Source organism: Ruditapes philippinarum, unplaced genomic scaffold, assembly GCF_026571515.1.
Source record: "Ruditapes philippinarum isolate M1 unplaced genomic scaffold, ASM2657151v2 ctg1310_1_1_1_1, whole genome shotgun sequence".
Lineage (NCBI taxonomy): Eukaryota > Metazoa > Mollusca > Bivalvia > Venerida > Veneridae > Ruditapes > Ruditapes philippinarum.
Window position 1 is genome coordinate 65788 of NW_026856986.1, and position 22707 is coordinate 88494.

The window sequence follows — 22707 nt, forward strand, 5'->3', positions numbered from 1 at the left end:
AGACCTCAGGTGCCCTTCCATGCATTATTTCAGGCACGAACGGGCACCTGAGTAGAACCACCGACGTTTCGTAAGCTAGCTTGATAGCTTCCTCACATGAAAGAATCTAAAGTCCCTGTCGGGATTCAAACCCACAGCGGTGAGGGGCAAGTGGTTTGAAGTCAACGACCTTAACCACTCGGCCACGGACGCCCCACTACAACTCGATAAGGTCCGTGCAATGTTAAAATATTATTAATTGCTTTTAATATTCAAAAGTCATACAGTAATGGATTTGGGTAGTACTAATTTATAAAGACCTTCTATTTGGACGCAAAAGTAGGGCGAAATCTTACATTTGATCAGACACCAACCAAAGCATAATTGGAATTTTATTGGCTCAGTTACAGTCTAATTGCGAAACAACGCACCATGTGACAGGCCAGACTATTTTATACTTGCTTGTAAGAACATTACGTCTATCATTGAGACACACTTTGTAAGAGAACAAGAACAAAATGTTTGATGTATCGACAGAAGTGTCACGGAACAGATTTATAAACACAACGACCCAATTTTCGCTTTTCTGATGGATGCTGTCTAATTGCTTAGTAGAAATAAAATGCTTCCAACAATTTTGTGATTAATTTGACTTCGGAATATAACGGATTACTCTGTATATGACGGACAAATTAGAAAGATAAACAAAGAATTTGAAAGCAATAGGAAAATGTATACCAAATACTCATATAATAATTGTCTAAACATGAATGCATAAATATTCTTTTTACATATCTTTATATATCTTTTAGTGAAATATTCTTGGTTGGAACACTTTAAACAACAAATAAATTAAGACAGATATGAGTGAGCAGCAAAGTTGTTACCTTAGAGGTTTATCATACAGATGACAAAATAATAATGAAAAAAAAACATAAAAAATAACTTTATTCAAAACATGTACCTTTTTAAGGATAATGAAAAAAATAAGTATGAAATGAGCAAACATTAAAATCGTAAAAGCATACAAATACGAAACGACATAGCTTTGTCAGTTTTTTAAATAATAACATCCAATTTTGAAACAACCTTTTACTGTGAATATGTCCAACTCTTAATGAAAGGGCATTTTGTATGTACTTATGAATCTGTCAACTGTCCTTAAAGGAGTGACGTAAAGGAGTGGGGTTTACCGTTTATTTGATACAGCTAAAATATTCGGTTACATCAAAAATAAAACGCATGTATAGAAAAAAAATATTTCAACAAGATAAAGTATCAGGTAACTTTTAATTTATAAAAGAAGCTATAAATTATTTTTGCAACAATAGGTGCGGGTGATAAAGATTCTAGCAAAAAATAAAATGAGTAATTATGTTGCAAATTTCAAATTGTCAGCTCAAGTATATTCAATGTAACAAATATAGCATTTTTGATCATTTCTATCAATATAATTACGTGCGTAAGATAAACTATTAGAGAGAAAACAAAATAGACATTAACAAGAATTGGAGGCGTGATGAAACTATTTAGCAAACTTGAGATCTATAATTAACAAATCAACAAGTTTAATATTCTTTTGACAAACCAAACTGTGAGTGTCACTTAAATCATTATATAAGATATTTTACAATGTCAAAACATCAATACGAAATCCGTGTAACAATGCAAAATTGTCAGTGTTATAACTCTCAGAAGGCTTTGTGCGTGATTGCATCGTAGTTTTATTCTTTATAATGTTTGTCTAATATTTACAGTGTTTGAAAGTCAACGGATTATTGCCACATTATCACTTTTACTGTTAGAAAATTAGCAAAATGTTAACCAATATTTGATGTTAGATTGTTTTGTATTGCACATTTATTTGTCAAGGGCCAGTGACCTATATAACGAAATAAATGTGTTTTTGCGGAGTCGACAACATCTGTTTAAAAATATGTTAATTTCTGATTAAAACCCATTTTAGTAGAGAACATGCATTATTTTTGAAACATTACTATCAAGATGTTTAAACTTATTTTGAGTTTTTCCTATGATACCATTTTCATTGAAAGGTGAACTTAGATTTATATTTTGGTAAATAATGTGATTAATTCAGTTTTTATAAACATAAAGCTAGATAATACATTCTTTGTTAAAATGATGTGGATATCGAAATTTGAAATCAAATATAAATGAAGTATGTGAAAATTACATAAGACAGATCAAATTTTATATTTTCTTTAATTTCTCTTAAATTGCTCTCAATTCAATAATTATTTTCAAGTGCACAAATGAAATGACTTGGTCAATACTTGGTTATTTTCTGTATACAGACACTACGAAATTACAAATAACATGCCATAATAATCAGAAAATGTGATTAAATAGGAAACTCATACTTTGCATAAACACAGGATGTTTTATTTAGATATTACAATCTAAGATAAAAAAACAACATTTATTAGTAGTATTAATTTATTTAATAAACATAATTATTGAATCGGTACGAAGTAAATTAGAGCGACGTTTTTTTTTTTACTTCTTTACAATTAAGTGGTCCTTGCAGTGGTTGATAACTGACTTAGAGAAAATGACTTTATTTGCAAAGTGTACAACAATAGTCTAATTGTAAAACGAGTGTTTCTTAAGATAAACCATACTCAAATTTGATATTAATTTTGAAAATATTGAAAAGTGCTGCGAAGTTTATTTGTTTATATAACACTAACATTTTTTTTACATCACACAAAGTAGGTTTGTTATGTTTTAAACTCCTATACACGCTATAAGTGGACACCATACACATAAATAGTTTCATATAAAAACCTGGAAGTTTATGTGAAGAAAGGATCAACTTCACTTGACCCGTAATTGCGAATGCAACTTCCAATACATAGTTTGCACATTTTTTTAGTCAAATTTGACAGATTCAGAAAAAAAATCATTGATTTCTGTGATAAAAACATTTAACTAAAAATGGGCATAATAATTATATCATTAAAACAATCTTAAAAAATAACAACAATCTGGACGCATGTTGCTTAAATTTACGCACAGCGTCATATGATTACAATGTTGTATTTGCTTGTCACCGACTTGCGTGATAGGAAACTCTTTTTTCTGTCATTTAAAGCATCGTTAAGTGAACGGTAATTAAGATTAAATTGTCTCTTAAATTATCGTATCCTGCTTTACGAAAAAAAAAATAACGTTATTGATTTAGTACATTCACTGAAAAAAAACGTATAAAACAAAGAGCTGAAATGACACACTCTCGTGACATTATTTGCTTACTCATGATTTTATAAAATGTATATACATGTATGTTTTTATTATATAATAGTTTGTGTTTCATTGATAAAACCATATTTATGTTACAAAAATTACAATTTCTATCGATTTTTTTATCAATGGTGCAATCAATAAAAGTTCAAATCTCAAACTGAAGAAGCTAAAGTACATTAAAGAATATTGCCTCGTTCTTGATTATTACTTTGCCTATTTCATTCACAACCATGCCAATGTTTAAAGGAATCTAATCAATCAGGTTGAATTGTTTAGTTTCATTGCTTACTTGGCAAAATTCCTTACTTGGTAAGAAAATGTGTCATACTTATACTTGAGTAATGCATTGTGCTTTCAATTACCATTGTTTAAGTAAATAAATATTAGTCTTGTAATATATCTTTAATTTATCTAAATATTTAGCTAAATGCAGTTTTTGCCCTAAATTGGTTTTTTATATCAGCAAATACATTAAGTATAGCCTCAAATCTATGACATTTTTTTCATTATCCTTTTTCTTTAGTTTAACTTTTTCAAAAATCATTTCAAGAAAATTAATTCCAAACTGCTTAATTTTGAATGAAAATAGCATTCGGTACATGATATAAATTTAAGGACATATCATTACATATACATACAATAGTAGAAGAGGTAATTCAAGAAGAATAAGAAGTAGCTTCATAATGCAATAAATCACACTAGATCAACAAACATTACATCAATTATACACGTGACCAATTTAATCGTACACACGATGGTAAATATTGATTTTGTACAAATTTCTTTCAGTGAATTGTCATTATTTAAAATATACATCTTTAAATAGAAACTTTCGAAAACTTGGCTCATTTCTAATAATATTAAAGGTTTTGAGGGCGATATGAGATTATTTTTATTTAACATTAATTGTTCAAAAAATGTTCATTAAAGTGAATATTTGATGAATGATAATATCTTAAATATGCATTAATATACTTAAAAAAGAAGCCTTCCGGTGTCATAGGGTCATATTACAATAATAATCAAACCAGTTTGAGCTTCATGATGTAATTTTTTGTAATCTTTTTACTCTATCTTTATGTTGTGAAAACCACCATACATCAGTTTTGCGACAATCTTTTTTTTATGCTTTTGCCAGTAAAATGGGACAAAACACACTTCTTGTTTCATATGTTTCCCATTTACATTCAGCAAATGTATTGGTGTAAATAATCTAGTTCTCTAGCATATTCAGAAGTACCATCATTTATATCATATGATTGCGTTTGTTAATACCTTGTATCGACGAAGTCTATCTTAAGCTTTTTCTTAAATGTCATTATATTCGTAAAAACGTATATTTATGTAACAACATTCGATCTTTTATAAACTAATTTAACATTGCCGCTCTTAATATCTTTAATAGACTTGTCCATCTTTTAATATAGACTAAATGATTCAAGACTTTTGGGACAATTTTTAAAAAATATGTATTGACTAAATAAAGAACAGCGCAGACACTGGTTAGACGGCACAAATGTACCTGTTTAAACATCGTCTGCATTGGAGATGAGATATTCCCCGGTAACATGGTTTATAATTTTGTTAAAGATATACTATGCTCACCATTAAGTCAACACCCTTGTTTTAAAAATATTTTAATCACAGAAATTCCTTGAAATCTATGAAAATTCGTACTGAATATGTCGAATTTGAATAAAAAAATAAATAAACTGTGTATGTGAAGCTGTATTCCCTATAAGTGGTCAAGTTAAGTTGGACTTTTCTTAAAAAAACTGCCGGTATTTTTAATGAAACTATGTATTCATATTGTGACCACCAATAGTGTGTAGAATTTAAACATAACATATTTACTATGTGTGAAAACAAAGCATGTTTATTTTATATTAGCAAAGAGAGTGTGTAGCAAATATCAATATTTTCTAATATCAAATTTGAGCATAGTATATTTTCAAAGAATCTAATCTTAATGAAACCTTAAATAAATTGAATCATAGAGAATATAATGATGTATGGATCATATAATATTGAAACAACAAATTTACATATCATGTCCATCTTTAATTAAATTTATTCTTCCAATATATGGAATTTATTGCCAAGTAAAGGGAACCAGAAAAGTTTTGCTTATTGAAAGGCAATTTTATGATCGATCACTTATCGTGTGAATAAACGGTTAAATAGTTTCGATATTGAGCTAACGTATTGCCACTTTGCTTGATTAGATATTCTGTTTGTCTGACCTCCCCTAAGCACCGCCAATTAAAAGTTGATTGTGATTCATGGTCTCTTAATTTGCGGCGTTAAATAATTGATTATCGTTTACAGTTCATAGCCATCGTTTGAGGAATAAAATGGCACTTAGCCGTTTTAAACGATTTGAATTAATTTTGTTATCTTATCAAAGTAATTTATGGAAAACCATTTGTTGTCTCTGACACGTTTTGTTATTTAACAGCTCGAATACGAAATGTGGTAAATAATTCAGTTGTTTTATTCATAGCTATTATGCTAAATAATATCTTTACATTTAATAGACATGATAGCTCTCTTATGAAAATGCATTTTATTGTTTTAACAGTTTCTCCTCAAATAGATAAAAATAATTTTCATAGCATTTTGAGGGTTGCTACAATAATGCGACTCTTTTTTGTGAGGGTAGTGGGAGGGAACGGATCTATGCCTTAAAATTCTAATGAAGATATTATTAGAAATTAAAATTTAGTATCATTTAGAAAACTCATAAATCACAAGCATATATTGACTGCATTACAAGGAAGTTATTGTCCTAACGGTAGGATATTTAATTATTTATTTTTTTTGGAATTTGTTTTTAAAGTTATACACATGTTCTATCTGTTTTTTAATTAAATTTGACAAGAAAATTATACAATGACATCTGTCAGAGAATCAAAAATGAACATCCTTAAGAAGATTCTAAAACATTATAAAAATATTATAACTTTTTAACGCTTTAGCCAAATTTTCAAAAAAAAAATGTTAACTGTACTGTACTTATGCAATGCAGCGTTTTTAAACAATTTATCCTAAACAATACGATTTATCAATCAATTTTGTCATTGACCTTAATAATGAAGATTGATTAAACTCAGAAACACTTTTTCATTCTAACTGTACACAACATTGACTTTTAGTTGTCAACTTTTATTACTTTATTACGCAACGTCCAATTTAAAGATTTGATTTTTTTCTCATTCATTTAGGGTTTCCTTAAAAACAGCTGATTATTCTAAAGCTTATTGCTAAAACATCAACGATATGTCGAGATCTTGTGACAAGTTTGTAATTTAGGCATTAACACAATTGGTTATTTATCCTTTTTCTGACAATTTGATTAACACTTTGAACTTTAAGCATGTCATTATTGAGTAATCGAATGAGTGCTCGATCAATTTTAAAGAATTAAATTTAAAACATTGTCAAGTATTCTTTAATAGCGTTGCTATTTTATTTCTCTTAATACATAGTTAAAGCCATTTGTCCTTGACTTTTTGGCTTAAATAAATAAATATACACACTAATGTTGTTAATCTTTTTTATTATTTTGATGGTTAAAATGATTGAAAAATAATTTGTTTCCGACATTTTGTGGTCATTTATTATAGAATGCTACAGTTACTCTGGGACTGAACAAAAACAACAACAACAAAAAACATTGAAAAACATCCGGAAGAAAACTTTATGCTGCTATTTTAAATATAAGTAGGGTTTAACTGCTTTGCATGATTTCATGCGCCGTTCACTTCTAAGAATATATTTCAACAAATTTCTCTCTACATGTTTATTTTTCCATTAATTTTTTATTCAAACAAAAAGGCATACAAGATATAGCTTAATACTATGAAGAACATGCTCTATACATTTGAGTTAACATTGTATCTGATCCAATGTGCTAAATATCTCTTTTTTAAAAGCAGAAATTAACTGCAAAATTGCATAACTAACATTAACTTCCGTAATTGCAGTATGTAACGTAAAAACCACGAAGCACATATTTACCTAACAAACAGTTTAAATGCATAATAGAATCGGCAAATTCAGACTACTTAGGAAACTTTAGCAGAAGTTACTGGAACTGATGTTATAGATTTTTCAATAGAATAATTGAGTAATTACGTTGCAACATTCCATTTGACTGCACCAGAATGTTTAATGTTCACTTATAGGACCATTAATTCGAGTGCCGAGACGGAAAAAGAGGGATATATTATCGAGAACTAACAACTTATTGACAGATCTGTCACCGAAAATATTTATCACTTACGACTGTGACATACCAGCTAGGAAAATGTTAAAAGTAAACCAATAATATTGTTCAAAATAATCTTGTTAGCAGATGCCAGATATCTTATTGTTAAATTATTAACTCTTAAATTTGTTTACATTGAAATAGATTTTCTTTTTTATGTCTCAAAAATATTTTTCTTCTTTATAAAGGGTCAGCTTGGGTATTATAACGTTTAAATAATGTTTTTTTGTGCATGCCAGGTGCTAATTTCCAGAAGATTGTTAGACTAAATGTAATTTTTTTTCAAAAATTTGTTGAAAGTCACAGGCAATATTCAAAAGAGAGATGCAAAACAATTCTCGAAGTACACTAAATATAAAGTGAATATAACATAAATGTAGTTATCAAACATCTAATTCATAACGTACAGACAACGTTTGATTTTCACAATTGTCAGCTATAAAGTATCCTACTAATATGCCTATAAAACTACATTTCAGCTCTACCTCAAGGCAAAAAATATTCTTGGAAACAATTTAAAAACTTAATATTGTTTCTTTACATCTTTACGTATACATACTTTTCTTTTCTGTTTTACTGAAAAAAAAAGACTATTCTTAAATTGTTAATACAATATTATTCTATGAACTTTTATGTAAATTTAAAATAAAAGCAGTTTAGAATGTCACCACGGCCTATCGTATCATTATAGTTTTATTTTAGTTACATTCTTGACATGACATTTTCGTGATGTAAATAATTTCCTTTTTACATAATACTAGTCTTATCTCGGAAACCAAAATGTTAAGACAACACACGTAGCAATTGCGTCATATAATGGAAGGTGACACGGAATCGGACCTGTGATATTAGAATCTTCAAAATATATCTCTGATTATGTCATTACTTCCAATTCTGTTGACATTAAAGGACATGTTTGATTGAGCCTGTTCATGGACGGTATTGGACTGTGCAAACTACCATCCGCGAACAGGCTCAATCAAACATGTCCTTTAATGTCAACAGAATTGGAAGTAATGACATAATCAGAGATATATTTTGAAGATTAAAATAACACAGGACCGATTCCGTGTCACCTTCCATTATATGACGCAATTGTTCCCTTGGCATCAACCTAATTAGAATTTTGAATTTAGAAACATCCGCAGATTTCTTCATATGGCGTTTTTATTTTTCTCAATTTAATGGGTCTTTTTGATATAAGTTATACGTTTTTTTATTATTAATATAGTTTATATTCCTAGTAACGTTTATTTTCTAAGACGTGAGTAACAGAAAACTGACATATTTTTAAACCAGATCTATCATGATAAACATTTAAACTAAATTCAATAAAATTCTTAGTTCATTTAGTTATTTAGAACAAGCAGTACTTATTTTGATCTGTCATTAAAGTGACACTTTCGAAACATTTTAGTTCCAATCTACAAGCAGTTTATATGATAAGTTCTTAAAAAAGAAACAAGAATAATATATATCAGTACTAAATTTATTAGTAATTAGAAGAGAAAGATTGTAAACTTTGAATCACCTAAATATTAATTAACAAATTTAAAAATGTAAATTTTATTTAAAAGTTAAAGAAAGCATCAAATCTGTCTTTAAATGTGGTTTGTTAATAGAACATTCAAGGTCAATGTAGTGTTTAATAATTAATTTGTTATATATTTTAAAAATGCAGTATATCTGACTTGATGATGCGTTGATATAAAAACGTTCGTTATTATTTTATAACATTTGTTTTATTGCTACCTGTCTTGTTTTCAAGTCATATTTCGGTTAAGAACACATTAAACTATTTTAAATCCTTTCTGACTTTGTTTCCTTAAATAATTGAGATACATACATTTGAAATCATATGTGTTCTTTATATTTCCATGGAATGTATCTGAATTAAAAATCTAAGAAGGGTGTAAGTGTATGTCTATTTCCTGTGTTTCACTTTACTTTGTAGTTAGCAGTTAAATTGTCACACATTAAATTACGGAAGGTGTTTATGACTGTGAATGTTTGTTTAAATTAGATTTTTATTTTCATATAAAAGAATACTTTTGCTTCTGAAAATACTGTAATTGAGTATATTCAGAAACCATGTAAGAATTAATATTTAAGTTGAAACGTCCTCTTCATTTTTAAAAATCAGTGAGGCCTTTTATAAGAAAAAAAAAGTAACACCATGAATTGGTTATCATTTAAAAAAAATGCTTCAACTTTGACTTGATCTAATTGTTTTAAAGAGAATACAATTTTTGTTATTTCTCCCTCATCTTTTAATATAATCAGCCATGAATTGAACTAAATATTTGTTTTCGCGTTAAGCTTCCTGAGTTTTCATCTGTAATTACAATAATTGCGTGTAATTATACGCTATCATCTACAGTCCGACATTCTGTCTCGAACAAGTTTTCTAAAAATAATATTAAATAGATTACATTTTATCTTTAAATCAACTCGGAAATAATTTTTACTGAAAGCTCAACAACGGTTTATTAAAAATATTGTCCTGTTGCAATGTAATTTTAAAATATTTCTTTTGATGTGAGTCTTCAGTCAGGCTTACAGTTGTTGGAATTTTGCAACAGTAATCATTTAAAATTGTTAAATTGTAAAATTGTTTACCTTTTCCTGTTAAATGTTATGTCGTTGATTTTAAACTTTATGGAAAACTTACCTCGTGTAGAAAATTGTCATTATCATTTTTACTATTCAAGTGACCAACTGATCTGAGATCAAAGCTGAAAAAATTAAGCCATGATTGAGATTGCCTTTATTTAATTCAGTGCTAAACTCATTCAAATCGTCTCTCGTTTTCCTTCATTACAGGCCACGTCTTTCCTGCTCATTCTAAGTTGCTCAAAAATAAGCTTTTGATGAATGTTGTTTTTTTTGCTTTAATTCTAGAAAGAGGTACATTATAGTAATTATCATCATGTACCATCATGTTCCTATATTTCAAATCATATAAGGCAACTACACGATTCTGTAACTATATTGTCATTTCATTCCATTTTCCAATTTTCAGTTTTTATCATGACACATGATCTCCTGTAGCTGTTTGATTTTGCCTTTGTAGAAACTAAAGAAAATATTGCAATTAGTAATCTTCGTCTAAACTATTCTTCGTTATGGCTTCAAGACTAGGAGATATCCTTTTACATAATTATACAATGTCATGGTATGGCTCAATCCGAACAAAAATAAGTCCTATAAGCATAAAACAATTTATAAAATTGAAGAGTCACAAATATTTAAAAGCAAATTAATAAAATTACCTTTAGTTAGCTTGTCTTCAAGATATTTTACTGGTACCTGCTATTTTGATTTGATTTAAAGAAAGTTGAAAACATTACAACAATAAAAAATGCATCACAAGTTACATAAATTAAAAGACTTGAAATGTGTTATTTGACCCAGTTAACTTACGTTTATCTTTTTGAATTTATATACGTTTAATAAAATGACAACTTCCATATGTAGACAATTTGCTCTGAGTAAAATTTCTGTTGCAAGGGCGGCGTTTGTCTCAACGTTGATGTTCATTTGACGTGTTTTTGTAATATCCCCTGTTATTGATTAGTCATCTGAAAAATATCAATAAAAAATAAACATGTTTAAAATTGTTCATTTTCAACCTATTGAAAATTGTTTTAAAATATCTGCGGGGAATAGCTTATCCTTAATTATTAAGAACGAAAAATTATACTGACATTTCAGAAAGATAAACCAATGATTCCGTTAAATGTGTATTTGATATAAAAGTGTCCCATTTCTGGAGAACATGTTTTGATTATAACCAGTAATTGAAGATAATTGAACAAAATGACAAAATTATCTAGAAAGCTTTGTCATCTTGTCTCATATCCTCAATTATGTAGGAGTAAATGTAAATACATTGTTTTATCAAATGTTGAAGGAAAAAAAACTTGACGTCTAATTGACATGCTCATTGACGTCAATGACCAAATTCCAAGAGACATGAACATTTTTCTTCTATTATCGTGTTTTTATTGTCAAAAAATTGTTTGAACTCTGTTCAAAATTAGAGATACTTTTAAATATATTCATGTAACATCATAAACATGTCAAAGTTGTCCTTTCTTTTACTATAAAGTATTGACTATGATTTTTTATTACTCTTATATTTTGAAATAATTATAAGTATAGCGAGAGCATCTTTGACATTCTTTGAAATCAAATGTAGCTGAAATGAATACACGGTCAAGAATAAAATGCCCTCAAATTTCACCATACATGGTGTTTACATAAATACTTCAGGACGTATGATGCATTTTATACACTCATTTTTGCGTAACATTTATCTTTTAAAGGTTTTATTCACTCTCAAATACCAGTTAAGTAAATGTAAAAGCATGCGTCTTTGCATGATATTAAAGCTGGTAGCTGATAAAATGAGCATTAACTTAGTTCTATTTGATTTTTACAACAGGGAAATAAAATACAACGTCAGATTATAAATATTTCTCAAAGGCAATAATCAACCGCTATATAATATTATAAGTTGTTTTACGATTCTATTATGAATGAAATACCAGTGACATTTGTTACATGAGCATTAGATTACGTTATTTTACTGTGTTATGTATGTGTATTTATCTTTAAAATGATGTTTCATAATATTTTGTATTTTATTAATGGCAGGGAAACTAATTTATAAATGATTAACGTGTGCGAGTTGGCTGTTGTCTGTATGATTGTGTTAAGAACTGCAACATTATCTGGTGGTGCTTCTCCGGATCAGACCAATCACTTAATCTTCCTCAATTTGTTTTATCAGTGCCTTTGTTTAAAATATATCTTTTATAAAAAGAAAATGTAAAAAAATGACATAACAAACATAATTGCAATATTATGCATGAAAAACCTAAAACAAAAACCACGATTCCAATATTTACAGAACACACAGTTTAAAATGCTCAACAGAATCAGAAACAAAGTGTAGGGCAAATTCACACCATCAAGGATATTTATGCAGACGTGACTAAAACTAATGTTATAGATTTCTGAATAGAATAATTGAGTAATTACGTTGCAACATTCCATTTGACAGCACCAGAATGTTTAATGTTCACTTATAGGACCATTAATTCGAGTGCTGAGACGGAAAAAGAAGGATATATTACCGAGAACTAACAAGGTATTGACAGATTTGTCAACGAAAATATTTACCACTTACGACTGTAACAACCTAGCTAGCAAACTGTTAAATGAGTATTTCGTCTGTTTAAAGTAATACTAAGTATACTACTGAACTATCCATAGTTTTAATTTTATGAAGTTTGTTAAGAATATGAGAATGCATTTATGTTTCATAGTAAGAAAAAGTATCAAATTTGTATTATTTATTGTTAAAATTTTCTCAAAGTGAGTGTGACGTATCCAAATCGAAGTGTTGTATATCTTTAATAGTTAGTTTTAATTCATTACAAAATGTCTAGTCTAATTTTTAAACTTTGGCTGCCATAAACATTTGTTTTGTTGAAATATTGTATATTCAGAGATAATGTTGGTATGAAGATTTTTGGTCAAAACGGCCTATTCATTCGGAGAAGATATTGTGAAATTTGTATTATTAACTGATTTGGGGATGAAGCTGGGCGGAAATAAAATTAATTGTGTTTTTATATGACCGACATAGAGAAAAAACCTTTCATGAAACATTGAAATGTTATTATATCTAAAACAAACGTTTTAATACAATTTCAATATGCTTAATATGCTTTAAACTTATTAGTCGATATTCATCAGACGTCATTCTGTGAAATCATTCTTATACTATGCTTCTGAGATGAAAGCGATTTCAGTTTTTTATTCTTATTTGAAATCTTCAAAAACAAATAAAAAGCTTATTCTTATCACTTGATCTTATTATGGTTAAGAGAATATTATTTTTTTTATATTTCTCTCTCTCTCTTATTCAAGAAAATAATATGCCGTAATTTGAATAAAACAATCACATTCTGTTGAAAGCTTCCTGAATTTCCATGTGTAATTACAAATAATTGATTGTAATTATATATTATCAGTACAGTCCGGCAGTCTGTCTCGAAAATATTTTCTGAAAATGACATAGCAGAAGTAAATTGAACTTTATAATTTTATCAGTTACTAAAAGCACAAAGACAGTAAATGAAAGCTTTATCCTATTGCCAAAAATAGAAAAAGAAAAAGAAACAGAATCGCTAAAGATCGCCCAAAAAGGCAAAATTAAAAATATTTCAGGCCCAGTTTGATTGACTAAATTCATTTTAGCATACAAAGCTCATGCTATTGATAATATAAGCCTCTTTTGTAGACACTATTCGTTTTGTTGACTAAATTTTGTTTTTGCAGAAAACAAATACCTAAACCTTATTTATATAAATATGGAAAAAAACTTTTATAACAGAATCAAAAATTAAATGCGGTCGTGTGTTACTTTGTCCGAATTCTTCAATTTCTAATGTTATTAAATTATGCCTCAGAAACAAATAATTTTTTTACTTCTTTAGAAAGGGCTAAGATGAATTTTATAATGTTTAAATTATGGTTTTAGAGAATGCTAGATGCCATTTACCTTAAAAAAAGTAGCAATAAATGTGTTATATTTTGTCATGAAAGTAGGATAATGTAAACAAAGTAGAATTTTGACTTCAATACAAAATACACATTCACAAAAACTGTACACTGTGCAGATGAAAAAGATAGTTGAGGTTATTGGCCAATGAGTACTTTTTGGATACCAAAAAAAGAACACAAAATATTATAACGCTTTGAAAAAAAACTGAAAGTATTTCTGAGGCATAGTGAACTTAATGTTATTTATTTAAAATTTCTTGCAATGTTGCGACGTTAACATATTGACTTGTCATTCCTGTTTCCAGAACTATGTTGGTTTAAAGTGTTACTGTCATTATCAGTAAACAATATAAGCCGATTCATTGAAGTCATCAATGGATCTTTATAACTGAGATTATATCGGACATTTTCTAGACTGCCTTTATTTGTTTAAGTGCTTAACAAATTCATATTTCTTTTCAATTTCCTCTCTACAGAAATGGTCTTTCCTGCTTGTTGTAAGTGGCTCATATGCTTAGTTGTTTTTATTTTATTGGTGTTCTTCTCGTTACAGTTATTTAAGTTTGACAGAGTTTTGTCAACGTTTTGCATCAGATAATGTGATTATTAATACAGCAGTTATACTGTTGTTTTGTTTGTCTATCAAAAATATGTTGCTCAACAAATGAAAAAAACAACAACAACAACAAAAGGCGTGACGAATCTTAAGCTTTTGTTCGTCTTTAAAATGCTTTAAAATGCATTTTGCATTTACTTTAAATCTATTTTTTAATTCCAATACATAAAACAACATTTTCCCTATAATGGCCTTAATTTCAATTCTGTCTAAATTATAAAATAACAAAAGAATTGCAAATTAATGTAATATTATAACTGACATTTCATAAAAATAAACAAATGATCCCTTTAAATGTGTTACTTCTGTAAAAGTGTCTTATTTCAAAATATATGTTAAGATTATGATCAGCATTTGACAATAAAAGAACAAAATAGCATGATTATCCTGGAAAGATTCCTGTCCCATGTTCTCAATTATGCCGTAGTCTGGAACAAACAACGTTCTGTTAAATATAGAAACCAAACAGCTAAAGTAATTGAAAAGTTTCATGACGCCAATGTTCAAAGACCTATTTATCCATTATTGCCGAAGAAATATGTGACATCTTTTCAAAATAAGAACTAATCATTGAAAAGAATACGTATGATATCAGCATACTTCATGATCATTCCATAGTTTTCATCTCTTGGGACATTAAAATGCCGACTTTCACTTTGAAAGACAAATATTGCGAAGCAAAATGTTTGTTTATCTAGAGCACGTATGACATTCTTTTAAAATGTTCGTTGATCTTAAAATCTATAACGGTGTTGCGGATTTTGGTTTTATCATATTTAATATTATTAAACTCGACTGCAAAACAAGACAGGTTCTTGCAACTTATATTTATCTCGTTCGAGTTAGCTTCCTGGAACTAACCACCATAGATTCATATGGCGAAACATAGTCGTGACCGGAGTAGGGCTGGAACCAATGATTCCTGAGTTGAGAGGCATACACCTTTACCACTAGGCCACTGCTTCCCCTCCCCGACTTTTAAAATACTTTATTGTATATAAACCATAAATGTTATGGCATGCGTCTTTTCATGATATTTAGAGCTCATAAAGAAGTCATTGACAATATTTCATACTTAAGTCGAGTGTTTATAACATCTTGTTGAAGTCAATAGAGTCAGTCATCTTTACCAAGGAGGGAAATTTGATACAATGTCGTATTGATATATATGCCTCAAAGGAAATCATCAACCGCTATAATGTTATACATTGTTTACGACTGTAATACGGATAAAATGCAAGTTCCCTGTGCTTCTATGAAGATCAATGAAGATCACTCGACCACTAGACGACGCTATTCTATGATTTAATGCGTGTATTTATATTTAAGTGATGTTTAATGATCAAATGATGTTTAATTTTTCTATGGGCATTTAAAAAGGTTTGATTAATGGCAGACAAACGAATTCATAAGCGATTACCGCGGGAGATGTGTCGGTTTGATTGTGTCAAAAATTGTAATAGTATCTGATAATGCTTCTGCAGAATAGGCCAGTCACTTTTTGTACTTTAAACAGACTGCTTTACAAGTATCCTTTAGACTGCTTTGCACACATATTTTAAAGGAGAAATAAATGTCTGCAACTGAAAGGTTATTTTCATGATTGCTCTTTATCAAAAAATTTACTCCATTCATATTTATTACATATAAATTTATATGAACTATATTGGCCCTTGATGTACTAACATATGCACGTTATATGCATACATTATTTCAATTCAATAGGTAAAGTCTTTATGTAAAATATTTGTTTTTAGCCAGATTTACGCAAAGTATATTTCAATGCCATTGTAAAATGCATAATGTTTCAATTGCAAAACAGAAATGTATATGGACAATAATGGTCAAATATTGATAAAACCCAAATTTATTTGAATCATTATACAGTCGTAGTACTGTAATGTTTATTACAATCTTCATGAAAATGTTGTCATATTAAACGATTAAACGAACAGAAAAGAAACCTTAATCACTGTTTGTCCATAAGTCATTACAATTGACAAATATTGCAGAATGATCGAGTGGCAAATAATTTTAGAGTAGCTATATTTTTAGCTCACCTGAGCATGCTCAGGGTGAGCTTTTAAGATCGATGATTGTCCGTCGTCCGTCCATTCACATTTTGTTGTTAACACTCTAGCGGTCGCATTTTTGCCTCAATCATCAAACTTGGTCAGGATGCTTACCTAGTTAATAGCTCGGATGAGTTCGAACATGGGTCATCTCGGATGAAAAACTAGGTCACAAGAGCTAAAAATAGAAAAACCTTGTTAACACTCTAGAGGTCACATTTTTGCCTCAATCATCATCAAACTTGGTCAGGATGTTTGTCTAGGTGATAGCTCGGATGAGTTCGAACATGGGTCATCTCGGATGAAAAAGTAGGTCACCGGAGCTAAAAATAGAAAAACCTTGTTAACACTCTAGCGGTCACATTTTTGCATCAATCATCATCAAACTTGGTCAGGATGCTTGTCTAGGTGATAGCTCGGATGAGTTCGAACATGGGTCATCTCGGATGAAAAACTAGGTCACTGGAGCTAAAAATAGAAAAACCTTGTTAACACTCCAGCGGTCACATTTTTGCCTCAATCATCATCAAACTTGGTCAGGATGCTTATCTAGTTGATAGCTAGGATGAGTTTGAACATGGGTCATCTCGGACAAAAAACTAGGTCACAAGAGCTAAAAATAGAAAAACCTTGTTAACACTCTAGAGGTCACAATTTTTCCCCAATCATCATCAAACTTGGTCAGGATGTTTGTCTAGGTGATAGCTCGGATGAGTTCGAACATGGGTCATCTCGGATGAAAAAGTAGGTCACCGGAGCTAAAAATAGAAAAACCTTGTTAACACTCTAGCGGTCACATTTTGGCATCAATCATCATCAAACTTTGTCAGGAAGCTTGTCTAGGTGATAGCTCGGATGAGTTCGAACATGGGCCATCTCGGATGAAAAAGTAGGTCACTGGAGCTAAAAATAGAAAAACCTTGTTAACACTCTAGCGGTCACATTTTTGCATCAATCATCATCAAACTTGGTCAAGATGCTTGTCTAGGTGATAGCTTGCATGAGTTCGAACATGGGTTATCCTGGATGAAAAACTAGGTCACCTGAGCTAAAAATAGAAAAACCTTGTTAACACTCTAGAGGTCACATTTTTGCCTCAATCATCATCAAACTTGGTCAGCATGCTTGTCTAGGTGATAGCTCGGATGAGTTCGAACATGGTCATCTCAGATGAAAAACTAGGTCACAAGAGCTAAAAATAGAAAAACCTTGTTAACACTCCAGCGGTCACATTTTTGCCTCAATTATCATCAAAACTTGGTCAGGATGCTTATCTAGTTGATAGCTAGGATGAGTTCGAAAATGGGTCATCTCGGATGAAAAACTAGGTCACAAGAGCTAAAAATAGAAAAACCTTGTTAACACTGTAGCGGTCACAATTTTGCCTCAATCATCATCAAACTTGGTCAGGATGTTTGTCTAGTTGATAGCTTGGATGAGTTCGAAGATTGGTCATCTCGGATGAAAAACTAGGTCACAGGAGCTAAAAATAGAAAAATCTTGTTAACACTCTAGTGGCTACTGTTTTGATCCAAATATCCTGTAAATTGGTCTGAAAGTTTGTTTTGATGATTGCTAAGTCAAGTTCGAACATGGGTCATCTTGGATGAAAACTAAGTCACACCGCCCAAATATGGAAAAACCTTGTTAACATTCTAGTGGTCACATTTTCGACTCAATAAACATCAAACTTGGTCAGGATGCTTGTCTAGGTAATTGCTCGGATGAGTTCGAAATCGCATGTGAAACTAGGTCACCGGAGCTAAAAATAGAAAAATCTTGTTAACACTCTAGTTGCTACTGTTTTGATCCAAGTATCCTGGAAATTGGTCTGAAAGTTTGTTTTGATGATTTCTAGGTCAAGTTTGAATCTGGGTCACCTGGGTAAAAAACTAGGTCACACTGCTCAAATATGGATAATCCTTGTTAACACTGTAGTGGTCACATTTTTGACTCACCTGTCATGAGACTTGGTCAGAATGCTTGTCTAGGTAATTGTTTGGATGAGTTTGATGGGTCAGGTGAGCGATCTAGGGCCACCATGGCCCTCTTGTTATTATTGATATATTACAATTCATGAATATTTCTCGTGTAAATCTTGAATATTTGATTCTAAAGAAAAACAAAGCAGGTAAGATAATCCTTTAGCGTAAAATCTTTCGTAAAATCTTGGAATTTCAGGATTATCATAAGACAATGAACAAATATGATGATGAAAATCAGGATTGTATTTTATCGTAATCGATCTTTGTCAACCATACCAATGTTGGCAAACATTGTCATGTTAATAAAACTTATTTCGACGCAGCGCAATTAAAGGCGTTCGTAATTAAAAGTCAATATTGTATTTAGAAGTAAAGCGATCAAATGCTAATTTCCTGGAAATTTGCATTTTACGGAAACCTTATTTCCTGAAGAGTAGGATCATGTATACGCATTTAAATGTATCTAGAACCGTATGTGAATATTTCTGTATATGATGTTGCTCTGAAATAAAAATTTTATTTTCAAATATAAATTTGTCTGCACCTGTAATGATTGTTTTTTTCTGCGTGCTACAGTCGACGTGGTAACAGGTCCGAACAAATTTCTCTTTTGTTTAAAATTGCCTAAATCAGATTTACTTACAGCTTGAAATGGATCTTTTGAAGTGTCAGACACTTGATAATTTGCTGTTATTTTTATTATCAAACTAAAATGGACATTCTTTTGTTTATAATTGGTATAATATATTTTGATCGCTCATTCACAATTGTTCTTATTTTTTACTTGAATTTGTTTCACTTAAATATTCTGAAAAATGAAAGATCGATCTAAAGCACTGCTAACAAAAGCAAAAAAAGATTGCACTTGTAGACTCGGATTGATTAAGTCTGCTCACGAGAAATATTGAAATGTGACATATCTTTGACACCCGTAGCTATAGCTTAGTGGTACTCAGTTCTTAAAGGCGCATTATGCCTCAGGAATCAATACATTTGAATTCTTTAGAAATACCAAACATATATTGATTAACGTTTTGATAATGGATTAAGAGATTGTAAGATATTCAACAACTGAAAAAGGGTAGGGCTGAACTTACAGTGATGTGTGGTAAAGGTAGTAAAATATAAAAAAAGTAGTATTTTGACTTCCATACAAAATACTAATTTACTTAATATACCATTGGCCAACAAAGCAAAATAAACAAAAGATATTTTATGTAAATGGCAAATGAGTAATTATTTGAAAACTGTAACAAGATACCAAATATAAAACCCTTTTGAGGAAAGAAAATTAAAGCATTTCTAAGGGATAATGGGTCTTTAACACTGAATGTATTGAAATCGATGGCACTGAAAGGCAGCGAAAATGTTGTGTACATTAAGGGTTTTAATAGCAACATTCTAGATTTATGAACTTTGTCTAATTGACAAAATATGTCAGTTAATTCTCCTCAAAATCTAGATAATGACTATTATCCTAACAATATGAATGTGTTTAACAATTTTGATAATCTAATGATGATTGATAAGATGTGAACATATAATTACACTTACGTGATAGCATAACGAAGTTGATAACGCACTTTGCACAAAAATGAACGAGATATAATGTCAATTTTGCTGAAGGAAACAAGGTATGCATTACGATGATAATAACATCCATTGATTAAATTTAACTGGAAGGTAATATTATAGTTTTTATGTCGCGAATATTAATTTGATTTCAGATTGATATGTGTACGTACTAACGACAAGGCATGAAGCGTGCTACTCCTTTTTTAAAAAATTTGGTTCAGCCATTTTATGCTTATTTTTAGAAGGAGTATTGACAGCCTTTGATATAAACTTTACAGCTATTTATAATTTATAAACATGCAGAATGCCTTCTAATGCGACAAGTTTGATTTCTTGCCCATCATGCCTCAGTAGTGTTATCAATTTTATTTCTAAAAACCTTTTTATTTTGGTATTTTGTTACAATTTCCGGAAATATCAAGCTTCTTATTTATAATGATTTTTTTTTGCTACTTTTGTCCTCTTTGCAACTGGTATAATTCTAGTAACTAGTTATGTAGGGAATTTGAAATACTGCTTTGTTTACATTCGTTACCTTTGCCACACATAACTGCACGTTCAGCCCTACTTTCTTCAGTTGTTTAACATCTTAAATGCTCTAAATCCACGATGAAAGCATTATTGAACAAATGTTTGACAAAATTATTCTAAAAAAAGTCAAAAAATGTGAATTTCGGGGGCATAATGTGCCTTTAAATAGGTTCATATCGGAAAGTATGTTATGCTAAGGAAAATAATGTACAACACGTTGTGTCTGGTTTATACGTGTTATCAAAACAACTGACGTTTCATGATACAAAACAAAGGAAGTGACGTACTCTAAGGTCACGCATACGTTGGCTTCATGTAAAGGCATATGCGATATGAGCGCAATTACCGGCAGTACAATTGACATGCTAAGAATATTTGCGGAGAGTATTTCTGTTAGTTTAGTTAGTTTAAACATATTTTATTTCTCAAAATATATATACATGTTATAATTCACAATATACAGAGAGCAATTCAATATTCTTAAAAAAACAGGATTAGAATGAAAGACAACATGTCTTATGAAATTCTTCTCCTATTTCTTCTCAGTATTTCTGTTAAGATTAAAATCAATCATCTGGTAATAAAATATATAATTTTCCGAACAGAATTTAAAATATCTATGAATCCTCGTTTATCATTGTTAGTCTGCCATTTGAAAATATAATATATACTTTTCTGAACAAAATAAAAATTATGTATCACGCCTGTTGTTCTCTTAGAATGTTTATTATGTTACTTTAATGGATACTTTTCGACAAAAAGCAAATGGGCAAAAATTGACAAAACTTAAAAATTCATTTAGATTTTGGATAAGAAACTTGGTTTTCGCATGGGCGTTTATTGCATTTGGAAATTTTACAACATTAATTTGACTTTAGCAATAACAAAGGTGCATGTCAAGCTGAAAATGTATTTGGGTTTTAATAGAGTAAGCATTTTAAATATTCAAATCTTGTAATTATTTGTAACGCTTTATCCTCTTGAAGAAAGTATTACAATCCATCAAAAACCTATTTAATGACAAAGCTCTTTAATATTTTCAGCAACAGGTCTTTATGAATGCTTTAATAGCCAGAATGTTGTGTGAATTGATCATAACTCAAAAAACTGTCAGCAGTTTTCTTCTGTTAATACATCAAAGACAACTCAGTTGACGTAAAATGTTATTACAGATTTAATTTGAACTACGGGTTCAGGTTGTTCATTTTGGGAATCAGGGTTGTTAATCCAGAAGTTAGTTTAGTAAGGAAGATATAAATTGCTATAAAATTTGTAATAGATTATCTTATTTATATCTTATATCTTATTTCGACTACGCACACATGCATGTGTATTGCTTATCAATTAGATTGTGCGATTACTTCGTTAAACATCTTAAGGGGTGTTGTTAGCTTTGTCAAATACCTCAATTTCCTTGACATGAATGCTTTTTATAAACTTTAGGGGATTTTACTCATCAAAATACTTAAGAATTAAAACATAAAATCATATTGTTCTGACAGAGTGAAACGTATTGATTTTCTTTTTCAAGCCAACATTTTGTATATAAACGTGGCCTTTTATTTGAATATAACATGATTCACAAAAAGTATAGTAAGATAATTTTATGGATCTGATTATGTTTTGTTATTGAATATCTATTACTATATCCAGTCCGACTGACATGATATAATCATTGACATCTACCGAAAATGCTTCAGTTAAAAGATGGCTTTTTCTGACATGATACGGGGATAATATTAAACATCAGTTACTGTAGTGTTTTAAAAATTGTCTATTTATATTTGAAATCGTCATTTTAATAGTAACATTATGATACTATTTCCTTTTACGTGG

General features: G+C 29.8%; 1 protein-coding gene across 2 annotated transcripts in view; it reads left to right on the top strand.

Moving 5' to 3' along the window:
• LOC132748391 (agrin-like) overlaps positions 1-22707 on the top strand; it is a 232091-nt gene that overhangs the window by 64379 nt on the left and 145005 nt on the right. The window lies entirely within an intron of this gene.